The sequence below is a fragment of the Miniopterus schreibersii genome (genome assembly GCF_964146895.1).
Source record: "Miniopterus schreibersii genome assembly, chromosome: 12".
Taxonomy (NCBI): domain Eukaryota; kingdom Metazoa; phylum Chordata; class Mammalia; order Chiroptera; family Miniopteridae; genus Miniopterus; species Miniopterus schreibersii.
In genome coordinates this window covers 70,278,549-70,289,311 of record NC_138112.1, presented here as the reverse complement: position 1 = coordinate 70,289,311, position 10,763 = coordinate 70,278,549, and the positions used below count along the sequence as shown (strand labels likewise).

General features: G+C 49.7%; 1 protein-coding gene across 5 annotated transcripts in view; it reads left to right on the top strand.

Moving 5' to 3' along the window:
* Window positions 1-564: 564 nt before the first annotated feature.
* Window positions 565-10,763, top strand: part of PC (pyruvate carboxylase) — a 75,374-nt gene continuing 65,175 nt past the window's right edge. For 3 of the 5 annotated variants that reach the window (XM_081154937.1, XM_081154936.1, XM_081154935.1), the window contains exons 1-2: window positions 591-658; window positions 5,329-5,365. The gene's annotated coding sequence lies outside the window, so the exon portion shown is untranslated. Of the gene's footprint in view, window positions 659-5,328; window positions 5,366-10,763 lie in introns of all 5 variants that reach the window. The other 2 variants (XM_081154933.1, XM_081154939.1) reach the window with 2 other exon arrangements.

Sequence of the window (10,763 nt, the reverse complement as noted above, 5' to 3'; positions counted from 1 at the left end):
ATCACCAACCCCCCCACAGCTGCTAAAGGACACAATCCCGTAAACCCGTGCGCCATCTCCTTCCTCCTGCCCTTCGCAAACCCTTTCCTCCGACCTCTTCTCCGTCCTCTCGCAAGTATTTGCGTCTAGCCGGGATCTCTGAGCTCCGGGGCGATCTGTTATGCTTGCGGCTTTGGGAGACACGTGCTACTCGGGTGAATGAATCGCACATCCCCACCCCCGCCGACAGCCAATCACAGGGTGTCCGAGCCCGGCCACTTCCGCCTATTGCGGGCCGCGGCTAGAGCCCAGAGGCCCACGTGGGGCTCTGTAGACGAGGGAGTGGGCGGTGGTGCGCCAGGGGCGGGCTCTTCCAGCCTCGTCACCAATCCAGAGACCCGCCGGGGACGCGAGGGGCGGGGCTGACGTGGGGCGCCAAGGCTTAAACATGACCGGCAGATCCGCGTAGGGAGGAGTTCTCAGCGGGGGAGTGGTGAGTGACGGAGGCCACTGTCCAATAACAGGAGGGGTTGGGCTGCTTGAGCCAGTAGGAAGTCCTAAGGCGGGGCCGGGGCCGGGCCCGCAGCAAGTTTGGTTGCGCGGAGGCCGCAGCTGTTCCCTGTCACTGGAGGTAGCGTCGGTAGAGGCGTTGGCGACGGCTTGCGGCGGTGGAGGAGAGGTAAGTGTCCGCGGCGCCGCGCACCTTCCTCTTCCCGCGGCAGGTCGGAGCAGGTGGGCGTGCGCCGCTGCCGCCGCCGCAGCGGGGGACGCTTATGTAAGGGTCGTGCGCGCCAAGGCGGCGCGCGGGCTTCGCGAGTGAAGGCTCGAGGAGACAGCCGCGGGCGGTGCGCGACGAGAGTTGCGCCGCCCCGCCCCTCCCCCTCTCGCCGGGGACAGTCGGCGCGGGCTGGTCCCGCACCCCGCTCCCTGGCTCCGGGGACCCCCTGTCCCCCGCCCGCCGCCCCGCGAGCATCCTTCCCTTGCGGGCGCAGCCGGGCCTGGTCCACCCCGCGTCCCTGGCGGCCGGCGGCGGCCTTAGTCCTGCTCTCGGGCCCATTTTGCAGATGGAGACACTGACGCACGGAGCGCGAAAATGCGTCGCGCCAGGTCCTTGAGAGGGAGGGTTCGAACCCGAGTCTGTCAGAACGGGGAGTCGAGTTTTCCCCTCATGCCGCGAGTTGCTCAGTTCTGAGGAGAGGCGTGGCGTGGAAGGCGAGGGCTTTCCGTGACCCAGGTGTCCCAGGTAGGGTCCTCCGAGTTACCCTGTGCAGCATTGTCGGTCCCGCCTAGTTTCGGGCGAGGAAGCCTGAGGCGCCCAGAAGCGGTGGTCCGCCCGGGGCTGCCCCAGGAGGTGGGGCTGGGCGCCGCCCGTTACTTATGAGGCCGTTAGCAGGTCACCGAGTGCCAGCGCCCGCCCGGGTTGGCGAGGAGCGGCGAGGCCCGGGAGGTAGGACCCTCCTTTCTGGTCTCTCCCAGCATGACTTGCTTTGTGTACTCGGAGTTGTTTCACCTCTAGGGAGCTCGTTTCTCGGCTCACAGATGCTGGGGTTAGGCCGGGCCCTGGGACCCTGGCAGCTTTGAACTTACGAAAAATAATGTTCATTTTGTGAGAAGGTCCCACCAGGGCTCGTTGTTCCCATTCTGCAGTTGAGAAAACCGAGGCTCAAGGGAGGCGCCCGTATTTGCCAGAGCACAGCCAGAGCCCCCTGAGCCTACCTAGAAGCCTTTGCCTCCTCTGTTGCTCCCTTACCCACTGCTGCCAACAGCCCGGCTTCCCCGGGTCACCCTTCCCCTGCCTGTGATGCAGATGCTCTCGCTGGGACTGCATGTGCTCAGCATGTCTATGAACTCGGAGCTACAGCAGTTCTGTCTGCCCACTTCCCATCGTAACTCTCAAACTCTTCTCAGTCGCCTTCTTTCGCACACCTACCACGTTGAGATCTCTAGACTGGGCGTTGAGAGAAGACTTTGAGAGATGAGATGAATCCTTGTCCTAGAAATGCTGACAAACTGCCCAGGGCGGGGGGCGCTGGAGAGAAAAATAAATAGAACTTAAGCAGCAAGTCTGCGGGTTTGTAGCGAGCCCCGCGCTGGTGGGAGGGCGTGGAAGAGGAAGTTGAGTAGAGGGAATCAGGCCAAACCACCTACTGAGGCCAGGGAGAGGAGACACGGACTGGGTGGGGGCTGGCACCAGGGTGGATCGGGGAAAGCTTTTGTGCATGGGGTGAGGGGTGAGCCTCTTTTGATTACTCTGGAGCTGGCAGCAAAGGAGCAGTGATTGGATTGAGGAGCCGAGGTTTTAGGATGCAGGCCAGGCAAGTTTTAAGCCACTAGAACCTGCAGGAGGAAGGCTGAGGAAGGTGGGAGGGGAATGGGGGAGGAATAGCGGAGACATAGCACATCCTAGCTGGATGTGAGACGTTTGCTTGAACACTGAAGAGGCCCCTGCAGGAGATGTGACAAGGTGAGGGCACTCGCCACGGTGTTGGTAAGGCAGAAGAGAGCCTGGCTGGGGTGCTCGGCGGACTCTGCGGGCCGGCAGGAGACCTGTGCTACAAGTTGCATCTGCGTTCTGGTAAGCCACTTGTGAGCAGGCCTCCCGTGGTCCTTCGTGGCTGCCCTGCCCTGCAGGAGGGAGCTCTGTTCTCTGTAGTTGCTCAGTATTGATTTGTTGAATTGAATTAGGCTGTCGTCCAAAGTTTCCACAGTTTGCCCCTAAGTCCCCTCTGCTCCTTGTTTCTCTCTCCTGAAGCCTGTCCCAGCTTCATTGACCCTGCCTGTGCCAGTTCTCACCCTAGGATCACCCACCTCTCAGGGAGGTTTGCCCTGGTGGCTGTAGCCTCGGTCGATCCCTTGTACAGGCCACTTGCCCTTCGGTCCCCCTCCTTGCTTCCTCCTCATCTCACTTCCAGTACTTGGGTGCCGGGTGCTGTGCTAGACAGACCCAGGCTGTCCAGATCTCGCTAGCACTCCTCCGTATGAGCTGGACACCTCACTCAGGTAACATTTCCCTTGAGGATGAGTGCGGGCCTTCTCTTTGGCTGCCTCCCAGTAGCAGCTTATCGTCTTCTGAACAGGCCCTGCTCCCTATATCCAGAAAGCATGCTGTTTGTCATCCAGAGACATCCTTTCAGAAGTGGGGCATTGCGCCTGCTCACTCTGAAGCCTCACCTGGGCCTGCCTGGCCATCCCTTCACTTCTTTGTCTTAGCTGCCTCTAGTCTCAGTTGTGAAATTCTTTGCCAAACTGCCAAAGGAGTAGGGCCTATGGTGGGAGACGGGAGAATGACATGAAGAATAAACCCTTTCCTCTTACCTACTGACTGAAAAGATGTGATCCCACCTATTGGGCTTTTTCTTCCATTCGACCCAACATATACCCTCTTCTGTAGGCCTCAGTCCTCATGTGAGACTATTCGTTGTTGCCCCCAAACTTGCTTCTTTGTGCCTGTCCCTCCTCTGCTCTTGTCCCTTTTGTCCTGTTCTTTGCAGGACTTTTATCTTATCCTGTCAAAATTATTCTTCAGGCTCTCCTGCGTTAACCCTTCCCAAATCTATTCAGCTGGACATGGCTCCTCTCTTTTAATAATAATGATAAGTAATGATTTTATTAGTTATTACCAATAAAAGCCAACCTTTTATTATGTGGTGGCAGGGACCTTGTGAAGCCCCTTACATGTATTATTGGATTGTCACAACAACCCCGCAACAAAGGTGCTGTCAGCTCCTTATTTCCAGGTGAGGAACTGCGGGTGAACTAAGTCCCCCAGAGTCACATGGCTAGGAAACTGTGTGGCTGGGGTCCCTCCTGGTTGTCAGGCTGAGTCCCTGCGTGGGTCCCTCTCGTGTTTTATCCTGTTCTTACCCTTGGTTTATTAGCCTCCAACAACCTGCTTTTCAGCATTTTGGGAGCAGAGCCTGTGCCTTCTGGCGTGGTGCTTCATGGAAGGTGTATGCCCAATAAATATTATTGAATTACATACCCCCAAAATTTGTTTTCAGCTTCAACATAATCTGCCAAGGCATCATGGATCCAGTTCCTTTGACAGCTTGCTGGCTTGTATCTCCATTTTGTCATTTTTTTTTTTTAAATCATCACCGAGGATATTTTTTCCATTGATTTTTAGAGAGAGTAGAAAGGGGGGAGTGGCGAGGGAGAGAGACAAAGAGAGAGAGGAGAGAGAGGGAAACATCGATATGTCTCTCTTGCATTGATTGGTTGCCTCCCACATGCACTCTGACCAGATCTGGGGATTGTACCTGCAAACCAGGTATGCGCCCTTGACCGGGAATCGAACCCACGACCTTTTGGTGCATGGGCCAACGCTCTAACCACTTAGCTGCACTGGCCAGGGCTCCATTTTCTTCTTTATTGACCAGTGGCTAGAGCTGAGTAATAGGTGTGGCCTTCCAAAATGAAGCAGTCTGTAAACTCCCCAAGGTGGCCATGTCCCACCACCTGTGGGCTTTAACATGTGTGAGGGGCCTCTGTAGGAAAGAAGCAGAGGAAATAGTCGGGGAAATAGGAGACACATCAGCTCTCAGGTCACATATGACAAAAATTAGTGTCAAGTGCATAGTAAGATAGGAAGCAGGCTTGGAGAGTCTAACCTGGAGGAGAGGACAGCTCTGAAGGGTTGGAGACAGCTCTGCGCAGAAAGTAGGCCTGGGGCTGGATGGAAGTGGACAGGAAGAGAAAGTACTTCAGACAGAACAATAAAAGTTTCTAGAACTTCTTGTTCTTGTGTAGTGGGTGCCAGAAAAGGGTTTTACTTAAATGCTTCTTACTAAGCGCGTTGGCTGATGCCTGTTCTCTGACAGGCGTGGTGCCAGTGCTTTGTGTGTGTCGACTTGTCAGGAATCCTGTGAGATGGGTGCTGTTACTGTCCCCATTTCACAGATGAGGAAACAGGCTTTGAGTGGTTACAGGAGTGGGTGGCAGAGCAACAGTGGTGGAGCCCTGGCAGCTGGACAACAGAGCTGGGGTGCTTGGAGCCCTGTGTTCTCCTGGAGCCCCCCCTTCCCTTTTTTTTTTTTTAAAAAAAAAAAATCTTTATTGATTTCAGAGAGAGGAAGGGAGAGGGAGAGAGAGATAGAAACATCAATGATGAGAGTCATTGATCGAGCCCACAATCCAGGCATGTGCCCTGACCAGGAATCGAACCTCAATCTCTTGGATCCTAGGTCGATGCTCAACCGCTGCGCCACGCCCAGCCGGGGCCCCCCTTCCCCTTGATGGAAGCAAAGTCACAGTTCTTCTCTGGGTTTTGATGCTCTGTTCTTGCTGCTCCTAGGCTCTCTGGGGAGTGCTCGGAGAAATGAGGGTAACACTCTGTTTGTTTTACTTTAGATTGCGCCTGCCTTCTGAGATCTGACAGAACCTGAGGGTAAGTCCTATGCCTGCATATAGGTAGGTCATGGGGTGGGGGCGTGTCTTCTTCAGGAGCCGCTATCAATTTCAGTGAATAAACATGGCCTACCTCTGACTTTTGGAAAATATAAGCAGTCCTTGTCTGTTCCCCGTCTTTCTTGGTTTTCATTGGAAAATGACGTCTGGCTCCCTGCTGGCCCCAGTTGGCAACTGGTCAGCCTAGCAGGAAGCAATACTTCTAGAAGGATGTGGCTTGGGACACTGGTCCTGGGGAGGATGGCAAGGCTCCTAGGACCAGAGGAAGCATCTCTGGTGCTGGGCAGCCTCTGAGTAGACCCCTGGAGTCAGCATGGAGAGCAGGTGTGGCTGGTGAAGTACTCTGAGAAGCCTGTGGCTGTGACCGTCAGCTGGCTGTGAAAACACTTGGCTTGGCGTGTGTTGGCAATGACACTCAATATTCAGGCATCACTGTGATGGGGTAAAGGTGGAATTGTCCCTTCCTCTTACAGAGTGCTGAGGCAACACTGCCCTGTATGACCTCCTGCTTTTCAGGTTTCCCCTCACACAGCTTTCCCATGATTACCCTGAGCTGGGTGCATCTTCTCAGCTACATGCCAAGGCCCTCTGGCTGGGGTCCACCTGATGGTCCAGTCCTGACTTCTGCTGCTGGTCCCAGCAGACATCCTAGCCAGCTCTCTGTCTAGCATCCCTCTCCCCCCTTCCCCAGCTCGGTGCCCTGGGGACTTGGTTGCTCAGGGACAACTCTCCCCAGAGCTATATTCAGTGCTCAGAGTGCAGTTTCCTTTGTATGGGGAATTTTTCTTGTGTTTCTACCCATTGCGTAGGGATTTTCCTCAGGGGACCCTTCATGACCCAGATGTTCTCCTTTCCGAGATTTTTCCCACAGTCCTCTCTTGTCCTAGGTCTTGGGCCAGCAGCAACCTTGATTGAGTTTGCTTAGCGAAGCTGGGGTGGAAGTGTCCACTGCCCTATTCTCTCTGCTTACTCTCACCCTCCTGTCCTCGGTTGGTAGAGTTGAATGTTACTACTCTTCCTTGCATCCCTTCAAGGAGAGGTGGGAGTTGGTTGAAGGCCCCTAACCATCTGTCTCATGGAGCTGAGAAATTGGGGCCCAGAGAAGGCAGATTAGCAGAATTCAGTATTCTAATCCCCACCCCACCCCCTTGCATGTCTTCCCCAAAATCCATCAGTAGGAAGGGAAAATTAGTGGCCAACAGAGGCTGCCTTCTCCCAGGTCACCTGATTTGTTAAAGCTTGTTTGGTCTTCTGTCCCTAAGTCCCTGCAGAGTCCTGGAGCTTTCCTTAGTTACCATAACTAAGACCCAGCAACTGAAGGTTGCTGCCCTGCCCTCCGCCTTTGCAGTATCTCCTTGGTGATTCTGGAGGGAGGTGGGTGTGGGTGTTTTTAAGTACTGTGCCAGAAGGCATAGCCCGGACTACCCCAGCACACCCTCATTGCTGCTGTCCCTCACCTTCTTGTCCTTCTTGCAGGCCAGAGAAGGGGGTAGGGACTGGGGTATCCAAAGCTGCACTTAGGTACATTTCCGCAGGTGTGTGGAATGGGGCCGTCTCCACGTGTGGCAGCTCCTCTCCTGGTGACATCCATCCCTTGCTGAGGCCTCTGGGAAAATTCTGTGCTCTGGCTATGCTGAGTCATGCTTAGTCTCTGAGGATACTTATGTCATCTTTTGCATGTCTGTCATTGCCAGCCAGGGTCCGGGAAAGGCTGCAGTTACTACGGAGTGATATTGTGCTGCTGATCTGTATTTCTGTATTTGCCCACCACTGTGTGCTTCTCCAAGTGCTTTTACTAACTGATGTGCTGTTTATCAATGTCACATTTATTACTATTATTAAATCATTAATAATAAATGTATTACTTATTCTGGAAAACATTCCTTTCTTATGATGAGGAAACTGAGGTTCAGAGAGATTGACTTGATGAGTGTCAGGTGAGTGGCATGTCTGGGCACGGTATTTTGATTCCACACCCCATCCCTACCCTTGGGTTTTTGTATAATGCAAAGATTATTCAGAAGTCTCTTTGGCTGGAAAGAAATTGGTTTTCAGTCTGTTAAAGTTACGGATTCAAAAAATCTAGTTCTTTAGCCCAGCTGGGCATGGCTTAGCGGTTGAGCATCAACCTAGGATCCAGGAGATTGAGGTTCAATTCCCGGTCAGGGCACATCCTGGTTGCAGGATCCATCCCCTGTGGGGGGCGTGCAGGAGGCAGCCAGTCAATGGCTCTCTCTCATCATTGATGTTTCTATCTCTCCCTCCCTCCCCCTTCCTCTCTCTGAAATCAATAAAGATATATTAAAAAAAAAAAAATCTAGTTCTTCATTTAGGGGCTAATCTCCCAAGTTTCACTTTTAAGTGTAGCTTACAATCTTTCTGTTCTACTTATGATTCTAAAAAATTTTAATACTCACTTTGAAGGGGACTTTTGATTAATACTTGATATCATTTGCAAACTTAAATCATTTGAAAAATTTAAATTGAATTTATAAATTAAATTCAACTACCTTTAATTATTGTAATACCTCCAATTGTCTGATTAACAGAAATTTCTAATACTTAAATAATTCCTGTGAATCTACTAAATTAAGCTGGCTCTTAAAATTTTCTTAAGCATTCCTATATTTCTATGTTTCATTTTTTAAAACAGCTTTATTGAAGTATTAAAAAAATTTTTATTGAATGTTGGGGTGACATTGGTTAATAAAATTATAGGTTTCGCCCGGCTGGGCATGGCTCAATGGTTGAGCATTGACCTAGGATCTGGGTGATTGGGGTTTGATTCCTGGTCAGGGCACATGCTGGATTGTGGGCTTGATCCCCGGTCGGGGGCGTGCAGGAGGCAGCTGATCAATGACTGTCTCATCATTGATGTTTCTGTCTCTCTCCTTCTCCTTTCCTCTCTCTGAAATCAATAAAGATATATATTTTAAAAATTATAGGTTCCAAGTGTACAATTCTATAGTACATCATCTGTATATTGCATTGTGTTCACCACCCACAGTCAAGTCTCCTTCCATCACCATTTATCCCTCCTTTACTCTTTTCTGCCTGCCCCCATCTGTCCTTCCCTTTGGTAATCATCATGCTGTGGTCTGTATCAATGAGGTGTTTTTTTGTTTTTTTTTGCTTAATCCCTTATTGAGGTAATAAACTGCACATATTTGAAATATACAATACATAAGTTTTGACATATGCATACACTTGTGAAACCTTAACCACAATTAAGATAGAACACATCTTTCACCTCCAAGTGTTCTTGTGCCCCTTTGCAATCCCTCCGTCCCACCCCACTCTGCTTTCCCCATTCCCAAGTAACCACGGAACTGCTTTCTGTTACTACAGATTAGTTTGCATTTTCTGGTTACATATGTGGAATCATATAGTATGTATCCTTTTTGTCTGGCCTCTTTTACTCAACCTTGTTATTTTTATAATTGTTGCCAATAGTTCTTTCCTTTTTGCTGCTGAATAGTGTTCCATTATGTGGACATCCTACAGTTTGTTTATCCATTCATTCACGTACTATTTGGTCATTTCGCTTGTTTCCAGTTTTGGGTGATTGTAAATAAAACTGCTATGAATGTTTGTTGTACAGTCTTTGTATGGACATTTTTTTCTCTCTTGGGCAGATGTGTGGGAGTGGAGTGACTGAATCATATGATAGATGTATGTTTAAGTTAAACTGCCCAACCGTCTTCCAAAGTGGTTGTACCATTTTACACTCCCACCAGCAGTATAGGAGAGTTCCAGTCCCTCCACATCCTCACCAACACTGGATATGGTCTGTCTTTTTAATTTTAGCCATTCTAAAAGGTACATAGAGGTGTCTCATGGTTTTAATTTTAATTTTGCTGGTGATTAATGATATAGAGCATCTTTTTATGTGCTTGTCATCTGCCAATACTGATTTTAAACAGTAAAATTCCTACTTAAAAATCACAAGTCTAAACCAATTACTTAGCACCCTGGTTAGTGTGGCTCAGTTGGTTGGGTGTCGTCCTGTGCACCGAAAGGTTGCTGGTTCAATTCTGGGTCAGGGCACATGCCCTGGTAGGGGGCATGCAGGAGATAGCCGATATTTCTCTCTCACATCAGTGTTTCTCTTTCTCCCTCTCCCTTTCTCTCTCTCTAAAAAAATCAATAAAAAACCTTTCTTAAAAAAATGATAAACCAATTACTTAGTTATATATATTGTTTGGAATCTTGAGACTGACTTGTTATTCTGAACAGACCAAATTCCCTTGAACATTAAAGTACACAAAGTAACAAATACACACAGATTTCTCTCTCTCTCTCTCTTTTTTTTCTTTCTTCTTTTTTAAAAATATGTCTTTATTGATTTTAGAGAGAGAAAGGGAGAGGGGGAGAGAGAGAGAGAAACATCAATGATGAGAGTGTCATTGATCGGCTGCCTTCTGCGTGCCCCCTACTAGGGACTGAGCCTGCAACCCAGGCATGTTCCCTGGCCGGGAATTGAACCTTGATATCCTGGATCCTAGGTTGACACTCAACCACTGAGCCACACCAGCAGGGCACTCACAGATTTCTTAACACAGAATTATAAATACTATGGTTTTTATTTTCTTAGGATATTTATTTTTAATGCCGTATCTTTCTGGAATTAAAGAAGTTTACCTAACAAGGAAATAATGATATGATCTCACACTCTGGTAAATTACTCTCCTATGCAACTTTTGGAGTTTCTTTCTCAATTGGGTGACACTTCTTTACAATTCAAAAGAATCATGGCCAGGCTGAAACAAGGTCTTGACTTTTGAATCCAACTGCTAGGCAGAGCCCTGATTCGTTGCCATTTTGCCCTCAAATGGGGATGGCCTCACAGCCCCTGTGCCCTTGATGGAGGCATCACACTGCCTAATCCTCTTTTATGGAACCCTGCATATCTCTGTCCAGGTTGCTGTACCAGGTGACTGGATTCTATTAATCTATTTAAGGCTTCATTCTATGCTCTATGGGTACAAGAGGTGGAATTAAAATACAAAACAGGTGGGATTTAGATTTTGTGTATCTCCCAGACTTTGTCTGACCAAGGACTAGTTCTAAAATCATGCCAGTGACAGAGCCGTGCTAGAATTTGAGTTCCAGTCTCCTGGTTACATATGTGGAATCATATAGTATGTACCCTTTTTGTCTGGCTTCTTTTACTCAACATCATTATTTTGAAATAGGTCGGGCATTTCCACCCTGTATCTTACATCTTTTCAAGTGAAGGGAAAGGGCGTAAGTACTCCAAGTACTTAGGAGTTCTTGGTTTCTGGTCAGGCTTGGTTACCAAGAAATTCTAACCCCCTGGAACCCACGCGTTCCTTTTTGCGTTCTTTCCTGTACCCCCAGGAAGTGGGAGAACCCTG